General features: G+C 33.5%; 1 protein-coding gene across 1 annotated transcript in view; it reads right to left on the bottom strand.

Annotated features, from left to right (window-relative positions):
* The window catches only part of ABL1 (ABL proto-oncogene 1, non-receptor tyrosine kinase), a 190834-nt gene that overhangs the window by 66377 nt on the left and 106640 nt on the right, over positions 1–17817 (bottom strand). The window lies entirely within an intron of this gene.

The raw sequence follows: 17817 nt of genomic DNA, 5'->3' as shown, positions 1-17817 counted from the left end.
ATTGCATTTGAAAGGAAGATGGTAAGTGCTTTGCTAATAATTAACAGGATACCATGAACTCATGGTAATAATTCTGGATCTTATTCAGACTCACCCCTTTTTAGTTTTACAGAGAAGCTACTTTACAAAGTAGTTCTTCAGTTACTTCCCTTGACAAAAATGGTTTGTGGTTCATTATATTAATGGCACACACTCCTGTTTTTTGTTTGATCCAACTTGCATTTTTGTTATATTAGAATTCTTACAAGCATATGGATGACAAGAATTTCCATATCCTCCTCCTTGAGAATTTTCTGTCTTAACTGAATCTCTTTGCTTTTTAAGCGAAGTGTTTAATTTATTGTTGTTTGCATTGTTTTGACTTCCAGTGTTGCCATAACTTTCTGATTTTTGCTTTCAATTGCTGATAAAAGGAATCAATAATTTCTCATATATTTTTATTTTCCAAATTCTATTCCACATATTTCTTCTTTTGTTTCCTTTAATTGAGCCAATATACATTCACATTTTCTCCTGCATGTTCCAGAAAGATATTGAGGTATTGTTCTAACACCTTTCCACAGATCTTCAATAGATCTTTCAATTAGTTTTTGCCATAGTAATATCTGATACCTGTTCTTAAGACTATTCCTTGATCGCACCAACATCTTTTATGGTTCTTTCCATGGCATATGGAAATCACAGCATAGACTTCTGAGAGCATGTCCTGAATATTTTCATACTCTGTGTCAAATATTATGGGAGAATTATGGGATAATACATTTGTTCCTAATGGTTATAGCAATATCAGCTTTTACAAATCAATTTGTGCTTGTTGTTGGGGAGGGAGGAGAAAGAAAAATCTGGAACAAAGTTTTTACAAAAGTGGTTGTTGAAAAATATTTTTGCATACACTTGGAAAAATAAAATACTATTGAAGTTTTTTTTTTTTTAATCTTCTTTTGGCACAGTTGGTGCTATCAAATTTAAAAAGGCATTTAATAAATCCTAGTACAAACGTGTCCATCTCCTTTTCAATCATGTGAGAGAAAGATACTATTTTGTTATCTAGTTTATTATTAAGAATGGTTTTTGAAGTTCTGTATTAGGAAAAGATTTTCAATTATCTCAGGTTCCTCAATTTTTCTTTCTTCAGATTCTAGTTCAATTTAATCTTTCATTTAATCTGATCTTAGGGAAATTTTTTTATGATTTTTTATGATTAACCTTATTTGGTTAAAAATACTTTATTGTCTATTTCCCTGACAAACTACAAGAGGAAGCACTGATCATAACTGTTAATGTTTGTATCCATTTTATTATGATAAAATACTTGAAATATAAGCCCTTAGTCCTCATAGCCTCAGTCCATTTCATGTGAATTCATGATCTGTCTTCTTTAGTATTCAGCTCCATTGGCATGAAAACATTTATATCAATCAGGGTATTGATATATCTGATTTGTTCCAGTGTATTTTGCCTTCTTATGATATAAATACATAAAGTAGCAGCACCTGTTCTTCAAGCTAATTATCACAGCAGTCTTTATAGGGCTAGCCTGCAGCACTATGTCACCTCTCCTCCTTCTCTGACTCTCAGAAACAGAGATACTATTGTGAATAGAAATTAGCCCAATTGGTGGCTTCACTGAAGTCTAATTTGATGGCATTTCAGGCCTCCTGCCATGCTTTCACAGCTACCTAACAATCTCAAAACATAAAACGTTAACCCCTGCTATCTACAAGCTTAGCTGGTATTTCTCTATTTTTTCTGTGCCCTGTCTTTGCCAGCCCTAACATGACAAGCAAGATAACAAGTTGAATTTCAAGTGAATTATTGCTAATGTTAAAAAAAAGAGTCGAAATTTGAACAACGTTCTTTTATTACAATGCATTTTACTACAGAGTTACTCAATATGCAAATATGCAATTGGGTAACATTTTACTTCCACCAGTACAAAGGATTCCTCTACCTGAATTTAAATCCAGCCTCAGACACTTACCAGGTGTATGACCCTGGGCAAGTCACTTGACTGCTGTCTGCCTCAATTTCCTAATCTGTAAAATGGGGATAATAGCATGTACATTAGGGTTTTGTGAGGATCAAATGACATAACTGCAAAGTGCTTAGCACACTATGCTATATAAGTACTACATAAATGTTAGTTATTATTATTTTTATTCTTTTAGATAAGTTTACTTTTTAGATAAGTTTTCTTAGTTCTCTGTATTCTCACATAGTGTCACTCCAACTATCAGTTAACAGGAATGACATTTAAACTTCCAGTTTTCTTATAGACACCTCACAAATGATAATTTCTAAAAAATAAAGATAAAAAATTTCACTAACAAAAATCTATTTTCTTTCATTCCTAAATTCCACTCAAATTGAAAAGAAAAACAAATTCCTTTAAATAAATATGCATGGTCAAGAGAAATAAATTCTCACATTGGATAGAGCCAAAAAATATCTCATTCTGCACCTTAAGTCCATTACCTCTCTGTTAGAGGATGGGTGGCATTCTTCAAGACCAGTTATCTAGAATCATAATTGGTCAATCAGATTCTTAAGTCTTTCAAAATTGTACAGTATTGTTATATAAATAGTTCTCTTGGTTCTGCCTGATTAGTTCACACAAATCTTTCCAAGTTCTCTAAAATCATTTCTTTTTTTTTTTTGACAGAATAATAGTATTTCATTGAATTTATATACTACAAATTGTTTAGTCATTCTCCAATAAATGGAAAACCTGATTAATTTTGTCACTATAAAAAGAGCTGCTATATTTTTATACCTGTGGTATAAAAAGATGGAATTCCTTACTTCCATCTTTAATCTCTTGGAGATGTAGGTCTAATGCTATTAATTAAGATGTAGATGCTATTTTTGTTTTTCTTCCTGGGTTATTTTTACCTTCTGAATCCAATTCTCCCTGTGCAACAAGAGAACTGTTCGGTTCTGCAAACATATATTGTATCTAGGATATACTGCAACATATTTAACATATATAGGACTGCTTGCAATCTAGGGGAGGGGGTGGAGGGAGGGAGGGGAAAAATCGGAACAGAAGTGAGTGCAAGGAATAATGTTGTAAAAAAATTACCCTGGCATGGGTTCTGTCAATAAAAAGTTATTATAAAAAAAATTAAATAAAAAAAAAGATATAGATGCTATTAAGATATAGGTCTATGCTATTAATGCTAATTGCTGGGTTATGCTCTGGCTTTTTCTGACTGGTGTCATATATAGCACTGACTCATAATTAGCTTTCATTCTACAAAATGTCCTTGAATTACCTGATACAAACTTTCATCCAGATACAACTCTGCTAGTGTGTATTTGCTAAATTGATCTTTTAAAAAAAAATTTAACCAGGACTTTACATTTATCTTTAATAAATTTCATCTCTAGGGTTGATTTTTGTACTATGTAGCTAAAGTACATTTCTTTGCCTTGCAATCACTGAGACTACTACTAAATTGCAAAATTTCTTAAAGGTATCATATCTATGTTTTCCTAAGTCTTTTCTAGATATTACAGAATGCACTCTAATATTTGTAAAATAGTACAGGTCCCAAATCCTGACATTCGTAGTGGTAAAGGAAGTCATAACTAGCCTCTACCTTCTAAATAAAATCACCCTAATATGGCATGAAATTAGAAAAGATATAAAGTGGTAACTTTTTAATGGTCATTATAATATCCACATTAAAGCAATGTAAAAATAAGGAGATGGGTCATGTATACATCTAGTTTCTTGATCTTTTCACTTCAAGCAAATTTTGAAATGTATGTCAAAGAATTTCAAGAAATCTGTGAAATGATTTTTGTTGTTGTTGTTAAATTAAGACCCCAAAGTCCACAAAATAAAGAATTTTTTATTACACTGTTACTTGGAAAAACCTAGAAAATGAAATACATAATTTTAGCAACAAAACTGATATTTTAAAAAAGCTAAGTAGTCAACAAGAGTCAACAAGTATTTATTATGTACTTACTCTGTGACAGGTAGTATGCTAAGCACTATGAAATACAGAAAAAAAGGTTAAAAAATACAATCCTTGCCCTCAAAAGTTCATATTCTAATGGGAAACAACATGCCAAAAACAGTGCAAATAAAAGATAATTTCACAGGAAAAGCACTTGGGGAACATAAGAGAGGAAATGGATAGAAAAGCTATTTTGTAGAAGGTGGTATTTAATCTTAGTCTTAAAAGATGTCAAGCGGTTCAGGTAAAAAGAGAAAACATTTTGGGCATGGGAGACAGTAAAGGAAAAGGCAGAATAAAAAGATGAAGTGTCCTGTGCAAAAAAAAAAAAAAAAAATGTAAGAAGATTAGTATAGTAAGACTGTAGAATATAGGGGTGGGAAAGGGAAGAAAGGGAGGAAGGGAGAGAGGAAGGGAGGAAGAAAGGGAGGGAGGAAGGGAGGAAGAAAGGGAGGGAGGGAGGGAGGAGAGACGAAGGGAGGGAGGAAAGAAAAGAGGAAGGAAGGGAGGAAGAAAAGAAAGAAAAAAAGAAAGAAAGAAAGAAAAGTCACATTGTAAAGGACTTCAAAAGGAAAAATGGTGAAAAGGCATATTTTTCAAAACAAATATCTCATTAGAATCCTCCCTCCACAACAACCCCCTAAAACCCTAGCATATAAATTTATGGTATCTGACTTTTAAAGTTCAGTTGACTTAGAACTGGTAAGAAAATGGTTAATTTTTTTTTCCATTCAATACTAAAAGAATCTGCCAAAGCAGAAGACCAGGCCTAAGAGATCACATTACACTGGAGGAGGGGAATGGGGTGCAGGGAGAAGGTCTGAAAAGGAAAAGAAAACAAGTATTCTGAACCTCAGCACACTGAAAGACCCAGCAGGGATTAGGAGGGACATGGAGGAGCCAATATTTATCCAAGTTATCTCCAGGGCAATTGAAATGGCCTGAAAAAGTATCTATGCATGTTCTTTTTTTATTCAAATATTCTCAGCAACAGAATTAAATAAGTATCTTGATTAACTGTAAAAGATTTTGAGAAATAAAGCATGACAATTTTACAGATTTTTTAAAAAAGATCTGTATCTTCAAAATATTCAATCCGAATTTGTTTTTGTTGTCAAGATTTAAAACAAATACACATAAGGCAAAAGACCTCGTTGGTCTGCCCTTAACATGTTCAACAGTAGTATTAGCCTAAGAGAAGCAATGTCACAGATGACAACAGGCTGCTATATTTTAAGTTTAAAATGAGATATCTGGCTTCATAACACTACAATGAGCATGATATGCTTACCATTAAGAGAAATTGTTTATTAGGTTTAACTTTAGTTAAGGGAGGAAACAGTCCTTGAGCGACTTAGGAAAAAACTACATAATTAAGAACTGCAAGAAACTTTTTCTGGTCCTCTTTGGTATTAGTGATTTCTCTCTGAGAATGATCTCCAGTTTGTCTTGCATATGTCACACTTCTACAGAGTTGATTGCATATTGTCATCTCTACTAGATTGTAGCTACTAAAAAAAGGAACTGTTTTTGCTTTTCTGTTTCCCTAGAGCTTAGCTCGTTGCCTGGCATATAGTAAACACAATACATACTTGTAGCATTTATTACTAATACTTTAGCAAAAACAATCTTCTCAATTGGTACTCTTCATCATCAACTGTGGTATACAATATACTCATCTAACACAACAATCACAAAATAGGATTTAATCTAATTTAAGGCATATTTTACATTCCTTAAAGCAGTAATGATTACTATTTAAAGCTGTATCATCTAAAAATAATCTAGTGCAACTTTAATGCAGAATTAAAATGAACTTAGTAAGTGCTAGGTAAGCAATTTCATCTCAATTACACTTTCTTTGATAAGAACAAACAGAAAATCTCCTGAGAGCTGGGGAAAGGAAACCAAAATCTATGTTCCTACAATAATTCATGTAATCTGTTCCATCACATTAAGAATTTTTTCTTTTACAAGTATGAGCCAAGGACCAAACACCTCAACCAGTTGTAGAGAGTTTCCACAATCAAGAAGGATAAACCTATTTAAAGTCATTCTTTAATAGACAAGTACTAAAAGGATAAGAATAAAAATTTTTCAAAAGATGAATTGCAAATTATCAATCACCATTTGAAGTATTTCTCCAAATCTCTAATAAGAGAAATGAACATTAAAACTATTCTGAAGCTTTACCTGACAATTATCAAATTGGTAAAGTTGAAAAAACAAAAAACAAATAATGAATGATACTAACACTGCTGGGGGTCTGTTCTGGAAAAGCAATTTTTAATTGGGGAGGGGGAGAAGGGAAGAATCACTAAATCATATTTTTTGACTCAGGGTAATCACTATCCCCTCTATTGGGCATTATGTCTCCAAGGAGGACAAAAACACAAAGTCTTCACATTCACCAAAATATGTAAGGCATCGTTGCAGTGTCACCTCCAAAAATATGAACTAGAATAAGAGGGTACTTACCAATTGAGAAATGCTTGAATAAATTATGGCATGTGAATATAATGGAATATTATTGCTCAATACAAAGTGAACTAATAATATATCATGAATTAAACTAATTGAGAACATACACAATGTCTAAAACAACAGTGAAAAGTATCAATTCCAATAAAATGTAATGAGCAATCTTTTTTCTTACAATATTGCTGTTACTTTTATTTCTTTATTTTTAATTATAACTTTTTATTGACAGAACCCATGTCTGGGTAATTTTTTACAACATTATCCCTTGCACTCCCTTCTGTTCTGACTCTTCTCCTCCCTCCCTCCACCTCCTCCCCCAGATGGCAAGCAGTCCTATATATGTTAAATATGTCACAGTATATTCTAGATACAATATATGTGTGCAGAACTGAACAGTTCGTAATGAGCAATCTTGATCCAGGAGAATACATAAGAAAACACTCCTCTTTTCACTGGAGATTAGGCGGTAGAGGAGGAGAGTCTATGATTGTGAAATGCAAGTGAAATTGTCTGGTAAAATTAAACTTTATGGTTTAATTTTACCTGTTTTGCTTTGTTACAAGGGAAAGCTAGCTTTGTTCTGAGAGGATAAAGGGACAGCAATAGATATCAGAAAGCTATTATGGTGTAAAAACAAATGATATTAATAGAACTCAGAGATGAATCTGAAATTGTTTCATGTTCATAATCACCAGAATTGGGAAACCAGTCATTTTAGCCAGAAAAAATTCAAATGAGAGAATATAAAAATCAACATTTTCATTGTTTACATGTTTATGAGTATTAAGCTGAGTACTAATCAACTCACAGATTCCCAGAACTTGGCCACAGGTAACAGCCACAGAGCCAGAATTCAAACCCTAATCCCTAATTTTATTCTTGTATTTCTCATTATTCAAGAGTCTACTGGAAGTGTGAAATTTTATTCTCAGATGAAGAAATTGAAACTATTTATAGACATATGAAAATATGCTCCAAATCATTATTAATCAGAGAAATGCAAATTAAGACAACTCTGAGATACCACTACACACCTGTCAGATTGGCTAAGATGACAGGAAAAAATAATGATGAATGTTGGAGGGGATGTGGGAAAACAGGGACACTGATACATTGTTGGTGGAATTGTGAACATATTCAGCCATTCTGGAGAACAATTTGGAACTATGCTCAAAAAGTTATCAAACTGTGCATACCCTTTGATCCAGCAGTGTTTCTACTCAGCTTATACCCCAAAGAGATATTAAAGAAGGGAAAGGGACCTGTATGTGCCAAAATGTTTGTGGCAGCCCTGTTTGTAGTGGCTAGAAGCTGGAAAATGAATGGATGCCCATCAATTGGAGAATGGTTGAGTAAATTGTGGTATATGAACGTTATAGAATATTATTGTTCTGTAAGGAATGACCAGCAGGATGAATATAGAGAGGCTTGGAGAGACTTACATGAACTGATGCTAAGTGAAATGAGCAGAACCAGGAGATCATTATATACCTCAACAACGATACTGTTTGAGGATGTATTCTGATGGAAGTGGATCTCTTCGATAAAGAGACCTAACTGAGTTTCAATTGATAAATGACAGACAGAAGCAGCTACACCCAAAGAAAGAACACTGGGAAATGAATATAAACTGCTTGCATTTTTGTTTTTCTTCCCGGGTTATTTATATCTTCTGAATCCAATTCTCCCTGTGCAACAAGAAAACTGTTCAGTTTTGCACATATATATTGTATCTAGGATATACTGTAACCTATTCAACATGTAAAGGACTGCTTGCCATCTTGGGAGGAGGTGGAGGGAGGAAGGGGAAAAATCGGAACAGAAGTGAGTGCATGGAATAATGCTGTAAAAAATTACCCTGGCATGGGTTCTATCAATAAAAAGTTATTTAAAAAAAAAAAAAGAAGAAGGGTGAAATTTTGAGAAAAGCATCTCAGAAAAACATTTGAACTTTGGATTTGCTATTCAGGAAGATCTCAAACTTTCCTTCATGGTTTTTCTTGGTTTAGTACAAGAAACATATATTGTCCCACACCACTGTCTAACAGTAAGTTTATTTTCTGCTCATTTCCAATGTTTGGGTTTCAACAATAATGAAAGTCATCTATTGCCATGGCATCAAAGTACAAATGAACTATTTACCTAGAATGCTGCTCTTCAAGAATTTTTATTCTTGAAGGAAATTTTCCTTCTTGAAGGTGCTAGGATCTGTGACATGCTAAATTAATCCAAGGATAATAAATTAATCCCTTGTTGTCATAATAGTGACTTGTAAAATCCCATCATCCTCTCCTATTACTGTCCTTTTCTTGTTTCACCAACAACTATTTCTTGTATCAATGTCTCTTTCCTTTGTCCCTCTCTTTTCATCTGTCTCCTTTTCTTCTCTCTTCTACTATTTTCCCTTCTATCTATCTAATGCTGAAAGTGTTCTCTTGTTGTTTATTCTGAATTAAGGTTATCATCATAAGTAACTTTCATTAAAAAATTTTGGCAAATCTTTATTGGAAAAATATCTATCATTATCCTTTGTAGATAAATTGAAATTAGTTTCCTTGTTCTTCAAATTTTCTGGTGTTGAACCATCACCTAATAGTGATATAGATAAAATGAAGAAGATAAAAAATCAAGTACCAAAAAGAACAGGCATACAATAAAATTCTTATAAGTTAGTTCAAAACATTTTCAAAATGATTTTCTAAAACAGGCAACAGATAAGTAAGTGTTAAAGAAAAACTGTTTTTGGCCAATGGATAATTCTTGAAATTGTCAAAAGAATATCGTTTGCAAAAGTACCTACCTATCTGGTTAAGAACATCTACAATGTCTTCATTCAAATTTTGACCTTCAAAGCTCTCACTGAGTTACTAACATAAGTTAACACTTAAATATTAACTATATAATTATATATAATATAATAAATATATTAACTATATAAATATCTAACAAAATTCAAGCTGAGAATATATATTCCATATATTGAGAATATATATTGCAGAGACAAGAAATATGGTTTTCAGTCTAAAAAGTATCTGACTAAAAAGAAAAAATATCAGAAAATAGAAACTTTGCAAAACAAATATAAAAATGTCCAATGCCTATTTCTACAAAGTCCAGGGAGCCTGATATGAGTGTGACTCAATTTTCTTTTTGTCATTAAGAAAGGAGTCCAAGCTTTAAAGGACCTAACTACAAATCTTCACTTATTTCAATATTTCATCCTCTCTAATCTAGATGATCTATCCAATAGTCTAAAGATCTTTCTTTCCTTGTTGATAATAACTACAAGTGGTTTCTATAACACAACTTAATAAAACATGTCCTAAAACATCATTTTAACCTAAATCCAATTCCCTTGTTTTATAGAAAAAGAAACTGAGGCACAGAGAAGTGAATGAAATGTCTTACTAAAGATCACAAACTAATAAATGGCACAGCTAAAAATTGACCAAATCAAGCATTCTTATTTTTAATGTATTGCTTTAAAAAAATTTATACATAAATAACTGAAATTGACACACTGTTGAAACACTATCACCCCTCCAAAAAATCAATGAAAACATTAATCAGTGTTCTGATTATTATCTACCTTAACCTAAATTTTTATGTTGACACACTATTCTATCCTACCCTCCCCCCCAAAAAAAAATCAATGAAAACATGAATCAGTCTTCTGATTATTATCTACCTTAACCTGAATTTTTATTTTTTAGTATTTTCTTTCCAATAAATGTGTTGCTTGATTCTGCTTTCTTTACATAAGCTCATACAAATCTTCCCTAGTTTTTCTCAGATTTGTTGTTTCTTTCACAAAAAGTATAATTAGTAATACAGAACTCACCTTCAACTCAATCCCTCTTTGACCTCATTTTTGTTATATGCCTTGTGTAGATGGACAGCTAGGTCAAAGGATTCACACAGTTTAATAACTTTTCTTGAAAAATTCCAAATTGTTGGATAAGTTGGACCAGTGCAAAGTTCTACCACCAATATGCATTAAGAATTCCTGTATTCCGTGGCTCTCTTCAACAATGAGATGATTCAAACCCGTTCCGCTTGCTCAGCAAAGAAGAAAGCTATCTATACCCAGAGAGAGGACTGTGGGAACTGAATGTGGAACACAACATAGCATTCTCACACTTTCTGCTGTTATTTGCTTGTATTATGTTTTTTCTCAGTTTTTCTTTTTCTTCCTTTTTGATCTGATTTTTCTTGTGCAACAAAATAACTATATAAATATATATACATATATTGGATCTAACATGTATTTCAATATATTTAACATGTATTGGACTACCTGCCAGCTAGAGGAGGAGATGGGGGAAAGGAGGGGAAAATTTGGAACAAAAGGTTTTGCAAGGGTCAATGTTAAAAAAAAAATTACCCATGCATGTGCTTTGTAAATAAAAAGCTTTAATTAAAAAAAAAAAAATTCCTGTCTTCTAAGACATTGTTGGTAGAGTTGTGAACTGACTCAACCATTTTGGAAAGCAGTTTGGAATTATACCTAAAGGACTATCAAACTCTGTATGCCCTTTGATCCAGCAGTGTTTCTACTGGGTCTGTATTCCAAAGGGATCATAAAAAAGGGGAAAGAATCTACATGTGCAAAAATGTTTATAGCAGAACTTTTTATAATGGCAAGAAACTGAGTGGATGACCATCAATTGGAGAATGGCTAAGTAAGTTATGTTATATGAATGTGATGAAATATTATTGTTCTCTAAGAAATGATCAGCAGGATGATTTCAGAAAGGTATGGGTAGACTTGCATGAACTGATGCTAAGCGAAGTGAGTAGAATCAAAAGAACACTGTCAAGGCAACAAGATCATGTTATGATCAACTGTGATGAACTTGGTTCTTTTCAATAATGAGGTGACTCAGGACAATTCCAAAGATTTGGGATGGAAAGAGCCATTGTATCCAGAAAGAGGACTATGGGAATTGAATGTGGTTTACAACATAGTATTTTCACTTTTCTTGTTGATTTGCTTGCTTGCTTTTTTTTTTCTAATTTTTTTCCCTTTTTGATCTGATTTTTCTTGTCCATCATGATAAATGTGGAAATATGTGTAGAAGAATTGCACATGTTTAACCTATATTGGATTATTTGCTGTCTAAGAGAGGGAGAGGTGGGGAGAAAGGGAGAAAAATTTAAAACACAAAGTTTTGCAGGGGTAAGTATTGAAAATTATCTTTGCATATATATATATATATATATATATATATATTGTTATTGTTGTTTTAGTAAGGCAACTGGGATTAAGTGACTTGTCTAGAGTCACATAGCTAGGAAGTGTTAAGTATCTAAAGCCAAATTTGAACTCAGGTCCTCCTGACTTCAGTGCTGGTGCTCTATCCACTGCACCCCTTTGTATGTATTTTGAAAATAAAAAGCTATTATTAAAAACATTACTTCCTGTCTTCTATAACTGCCCCTTTGTATGTATTTTGAAAATAAAAAGCTATTATTAAAAACATTACTTCCTGTCTTCTATAACTCATTCAATAATACTGGTTTATGGTTTTTTATGTTTTCTAATTTAATGTGAGGTGAGATCAATGTTGTTACAATATTAATGAATAGTAGTGAAACAGAATGGTAGGATTCAAATGGTAGGGAGACCTAACAATCAACAAATATTTAATAAGATATACAAGAATAAAATTATTCCTACTTGCAAGCAACTCACATTTTAAAGGGAAAAATGGTATCTATGTAAGTATAAACACAGGATATACATAAAGCTAATAAGTATAAAATAGTTACACCCAAAGAAAGATATTTAGGTGGAAAAGTACTTGCAGCTGGAGGAAATGGGGAAAGGTTTTAGGAGGAAAGTGTCCTAAAGATGTCCCTATGGTCTGAAAAGAGGGATTTTTTAAGGAGGAGGTGAAGGCTTAGGGGATAGAGAATCAAGGAAGGGGAATCTTAGGTGAGGAACTCAAAGATGGCCAGTTTGTCTGGATTGTAAAGTACAGATGAGAAAGTAATGCTCAATGTGGCTAGAAAGATAGTTTGAGATCAGGTTATGAAGGGTTTTTAAAACGAAACAGAGGAGTTTACATATTTTCCTAGATCCAGGAGAAGTCACTAGAATTGACTGAATAGGAGAGTAGGAGAGTCACATGATTAAATCTATGCTGGGAAGTAACAGGGGCTGGAATGAGGAAAGACCTGAGACAGAGAAATTATGACACTTTTGAAATGATCTAATGATTTTTATGAGAGGTGATGAAGGCCTGAACTAAGGTGTTAAGCATACAAATAAGAGGCCAATGTGACAGATGTTGTGGTGGTTGAAAATGGCACGCTTTGGCAACTAATTGTATATACTGGGTGAAGATCTGAATCATGGAGAATGATGTCTGGATTAACTTGAAAGACTGAAGGATGGTGGTTCCTTCAACAGAAATGAAGAATTTTGGAAGTAGGAGGTTTTGGGGGGAGGGGGAAGATAAAGAGGAGATTTTGTTCATTTTGAGTTTAAAATGCTTCCTAAATACCTAGTTTGAAATATACAGTATGCAATTAGTGAGTCAAGAATGAAGGTCTAGAGAGAGACTTGACATGAATATTTATGTATCAATATGTACAGATATATATGTGTGTGTGCATTTATACGGACACACATACATATATATGAGCCATCTGCAAAAGAGATGGTTATTAATTCCATGGGAGCTAATGAAGTTTCTGAGACAATCTGTAGAAAGAGGAAAGAAGAGCTAGGACACTCAAGGACAACTAGAAAACAATTACAGCAATGAGGTAGAATGTGGGTGACAGAGAAACAAAAGAGACTCAAGAGTTAAACAGGTGAGAGGGGAACCAGAGAAAGTAGTATATTATGTATGGCCCTCAGAGAGAACAGAGTATCCAGAGGAAGAAAGTGGTCACCAAGGTTAAATATAGCAAATAAGGAGAGATGTTAAGAATGAAGAAAAGCTTACAAAACTTGCCTATCAAAAAATCATAGATAACTTTGGAGAGAGCATTTTCAGTTAAGTGACGAAGTCAAAAGGCAGACAGCAAAGGACAGAAGATTGAATAGAGACAGCAGATATATGCAGTTTTTTTCCTTAGAATTTGAGAAAGGAAAGAAAGATACTGAACTTGAATAAATGGGAAGGTCTGGTGAAGTTGTTTTTTTTTTTTTTCCTTTCTTTTTTTTTTTTTTTTTTTAAATGGATGGTGGTAAAAGGATGAATTTGCCTTTGAAAGCAACAGAAAAGGAACCAGCAGATGGGGAAAGAGTGAAAATTTGAGAGGGAATGATGACTGAGTAAACAATTAATCTCCTCAAGAAAACTTGAGGGAATGGCATCAAATGAAGATGTAGAAGAGTTGGCCATGAAAAGAAGGGCCAACATTTTGACAATCACTAGAAAAGCAAGAGTGAAACAAAATGTCAAGGGATTTTAAGATAAAGAGAAGAGAAAAGTTCACCAATATAACTTTCATTTTTTCAGAATAAAGAGGTAGAGTTCTTAGCTGCAAGAAAAAGGATAGAACAGACTTCAGGAGGGAAGAAAAGCGTTGAAAATTTTCTGTGGGACGTGAAATAGGAAACCAATTAGTTTGGACTACTTTATAGCCGAAAGGGCTCAGATGAAGTTGGATAATATGAATTTATAATGTAACCCAGTCAGTAAAGTTGTATGACTTTCTTCAGTGCTTAGCACAATGACTGGTACATAGTAAGTGCTTAATAAATGTTAATTGATTAAATGAATGCAGCTCCAACTCAACAATGAATAATAGCCAAGGAGGCAGTTGGCAGTCCTAAATCAGGACTGAATTTTAGCAAGAGATATATTTAAGGTATGATAGAATTTTTAGAATCTTTCAATTTCTATAATTTTCAGGTGCTTAGAGTTAAGATCTAAGATAACACTTAAAGAAAATAACCTAGATAACTTGTTTATCAATAACCACAGTTGGTGAATTATAAGCATCAAATTGGTGCAGAGTAAAGTGAGAAGTAGTACAATTTATAACAATATTGTAAAGAAAAACAATTTTGAAAAAACAATTAAGAAACTCTTAAGAGTTTTTCTTAAGAACTCTGATCAACACAATAACTAAAACAATTTTTAAAGGATTCAATAAAAAATATTATTTGCTTCCTTCCTGACAAAGAAGCAATGGACTCAGAGGCATATATATTTTTTGGACATGGCCAATACGAAATTAGTTTTGCTTGATTATTCATATTTGTTACAAGAGTTCAGCCCTCCCCTAGGGAGATGGAGGATGTGGGAAGGAGAGAAGATAGATTTTTGTGGAGTGAAAAAAATAAAATTTAATTTTTTAAGAGAAAAAAAAAAGCTTCATAAAAACAAGGAAATTTCAAAAGTTCTAGTTCAATAAACCAAGTTAACAATTGTAAAAATCACTGAGTGTTCATACTGTACCAGGCACAATGGAAATTTAAAATGCAAAAATATTCATGATTCCTATCATGAAAAGGACATCTATTCATTCTTTTTTTCATTCTCTCCCCATTTTGTCTATAGTGTGAATCCATGTTATTTTGTTAAGAATCCATGATATTTTAATTACATGTTTAGGGATTATAATACACAGATCAGTGGAAGATTTTTCCTCTTCACTATCCTCCTTTCCTGATTTGCAAATAAATTAAGAGTACAAATGGAACACTGAGTTTGCCTTCCTGAAAACTTAATTCTAGAAGGCTACAAGTGCCAGTAATCAGTCTTTGCATTTCCGGATAGACAACAACGCCTGGGAATTTCCAGTGGGAGAAACAGGATACCAGAGTACTACATGATTTTAAATGATTAGGCTGAGTAGGAAATACTAACAGCCTAAATGAACATTTGCATTTAGTTATTCTCCATGAATCCTTCTTTAAAATGGGCTCAACATATTTTCTTTGGATCAAGAGCCACTGCTCAAATTTAAAGATCAAACCAATTTTCAGATTTCAAGCAAAGAAAAACCAATATGTTACGTATAAAACAAAGGATTATATCAGAACAAAGTATTATAAAATATTTTATCACGAAGGGGCCTTAGAAGTCATTTGGTCCAATTCTGTCATTTTACAGATGATGAAACAGGCATTGGAAAGTTAAGTGCCTTTCTTACCTAAGGTAACAATGTCAGTTTAATGACAGATCCAGGCACAAAACTCAGGTCTTGACATATGATCTCTTTATAGGTTCACAAACTCAAATGGATACCCAAAGTATTGTCACAAATTACCTCCTAAATGGCATTAAAAGATTCTGTGGAAAAACTTAAAAGAAGTTACTAATCATATTTTGCCAGGTTTTTTTCTTGGGATTAAAAAAAGGCAAAAACATTCTCCCCTCCTTAAAGTTACTAAACGGTCATTACATATGAACAGAATCAACCAATAAGTTTTTATTAAATGGCCACTGTTAAGCCCTATGCTAGCTGCATATGAGGCATAACAAGGAACTCAATAGTTCATTGAAGGAGAATAGATATATATCTCAGTGTCCATAAAGAATATATAAAATATAGTTTTGGAAGGCTGAGTACTATCACCTTGAACGACCATAGAAGGTTTCATGTAGAAAATGGTACTTGAGATGAATATTCAAAGAAACATGGGAATCTAAGAGGTGAAGGTGACAAAGAGGACCTTTCTGGCAGTTAGACGCTTTCTTGTCATCTTTTCCACTTATCTTGTGTTTATTCCTGTTAATCATTTTTGTTATAGCTTTCCTCCTGGTATAGTAAATAAAAACAAATTATTTCAATAACCAGATGGTCAATAAATATTTATTAAACATAGGAACTAGACTAAGTGCTAAAGATACCAAATGAGACAAAAGACAGAAGGTGACTCTGAAAAATTCACAATATAGCAGGGGAGAAAATAAGCAAATAAAAATTTATAAACAAACTGCATATAGGATAAATAAGACATAATTAAAAGAAATAATAATTAATAATTAGAACCAATAATAATATAATTACAAAAAAGAAGGTTCTAGAAATCAGAGGTTGAAAAGGTTTCCCAAAGAAGATGAAATTTTTGTTGGGACTTGAAGGAAGCCAATAGACAGATTTGAGGAAGGAGTAAATTCTGGGGATAGGAACAGCCAGAGAAAATATTAGGAACAGAGATGAAAGTCAGTGTCACTGATTGAAGAGTACATAACAAAAGATTAAGATACAAGAAGATTGGAAACGGAGGAAGGAGCTACATTATGAAGGATTTTGTAGTTGATCCTGAAGGTAATAGAGGGTAATTAAAGTTTACTGAAAAGGCAGATAATGTTGTCAGATGTACACTCTGGGAAGATCACCCTGGTGCCTGAATGGAGACTCGACGCAGACAGTTCTACCAACTGGCTATTGCAATAATATAAGGATGAGATGATGATGGCCTGCATCAGAGTAGTCACAGTGTCAGAAAAGAAAGGGATGTATTCAAAAGATGTTGCAAAGATGAAATTGACAGAGGCAGCTAGGTAGCACAGTGGATAGAGCACCAATCCTGAAGTCAGGAGGACCTGAGTTCAAATCTGGCCTCAGACACTTCCTGTGTGACCCTGGGCAAGTCACTTAACCCCAATTGCCTCAAAGGGAAAAAAAAAAAAAGATGAAACTGACAGGCCTTGGCAGTGAATTGGATATGGGGGAGGGGGGTGAGAATTCAACTATCTTATCACCCTGTTATACTCCAACTTGATAGTTTCTATACTTTCTCTGATCTAAAAAGGCTTTTATTGTCATTAGCATTCATCAGAATCCTTAGGTCAGTCTAGGTTTGTTGCACTAAAATCATTCTTATGTGACCATAAAATTCTCATATTCATCCTTAATTCTGCCCTTGTTCTAATTTCACATTTTTAATGAGTTAGTCCACTCCTCTTGGTAAATAGATGGGATTCAGCATATGTCTGATAGCATATGTCATATGCACATGTTTTTGAAGAACCCATGCTATAGCCCTGATTAGGTGCCACGCATAATAAAAGCACTGGGGGTGTGAACACAAAAACAAAAATGGATTTCGCCCTCAAGGAGCTTACAATCTAGTTGGGGAAGACAACATGTAAAAGGTTGCTGATGGAGTGGGAGAAGGGGGTAGAGAGAAAAAGGAAAGAAGGTACTTGATAGGGACATGATAGAAAATTCCAAGAAAGAACAAAAGCAGTGTAGCTGATGGGGGGCAAGGGGGAAACTTGGGCTGGGCCACTCATTAAATAGAGGTCCAGGAGCAGAGGATACTGATGAGATGTGAGGACCAGGCAGATTCAGACTTAAAGCATAATGAGACTTCTTAATGATAATTTTACTGAGGAAGAAAGGAAGAATGGAAAGGTCTGAAGAAGTTCAAAAGCAGTGGAACTGTGACAAA

This window comes from Antechinus flavipes, chromosome 2 (assembly GCF_016432865.1).
Source record: "Antechinus flavipes isolate AdamAnt ecotype Samford, QLD, Australia chromosome 2, AdamAnt_v2, whole genome shotgun sequence".
NCBI lineage: Eukaryota > Metazoa > Chordata > Mammalia > Dasyuromorphia > Dasyuridae > Antechinus > Antechinus flavipes.
The sequence above is the reverse complement of the archived record's forward strand: the minus strand, read 5'-3'. Positions and strand labels throughout refer to the sequence as shown.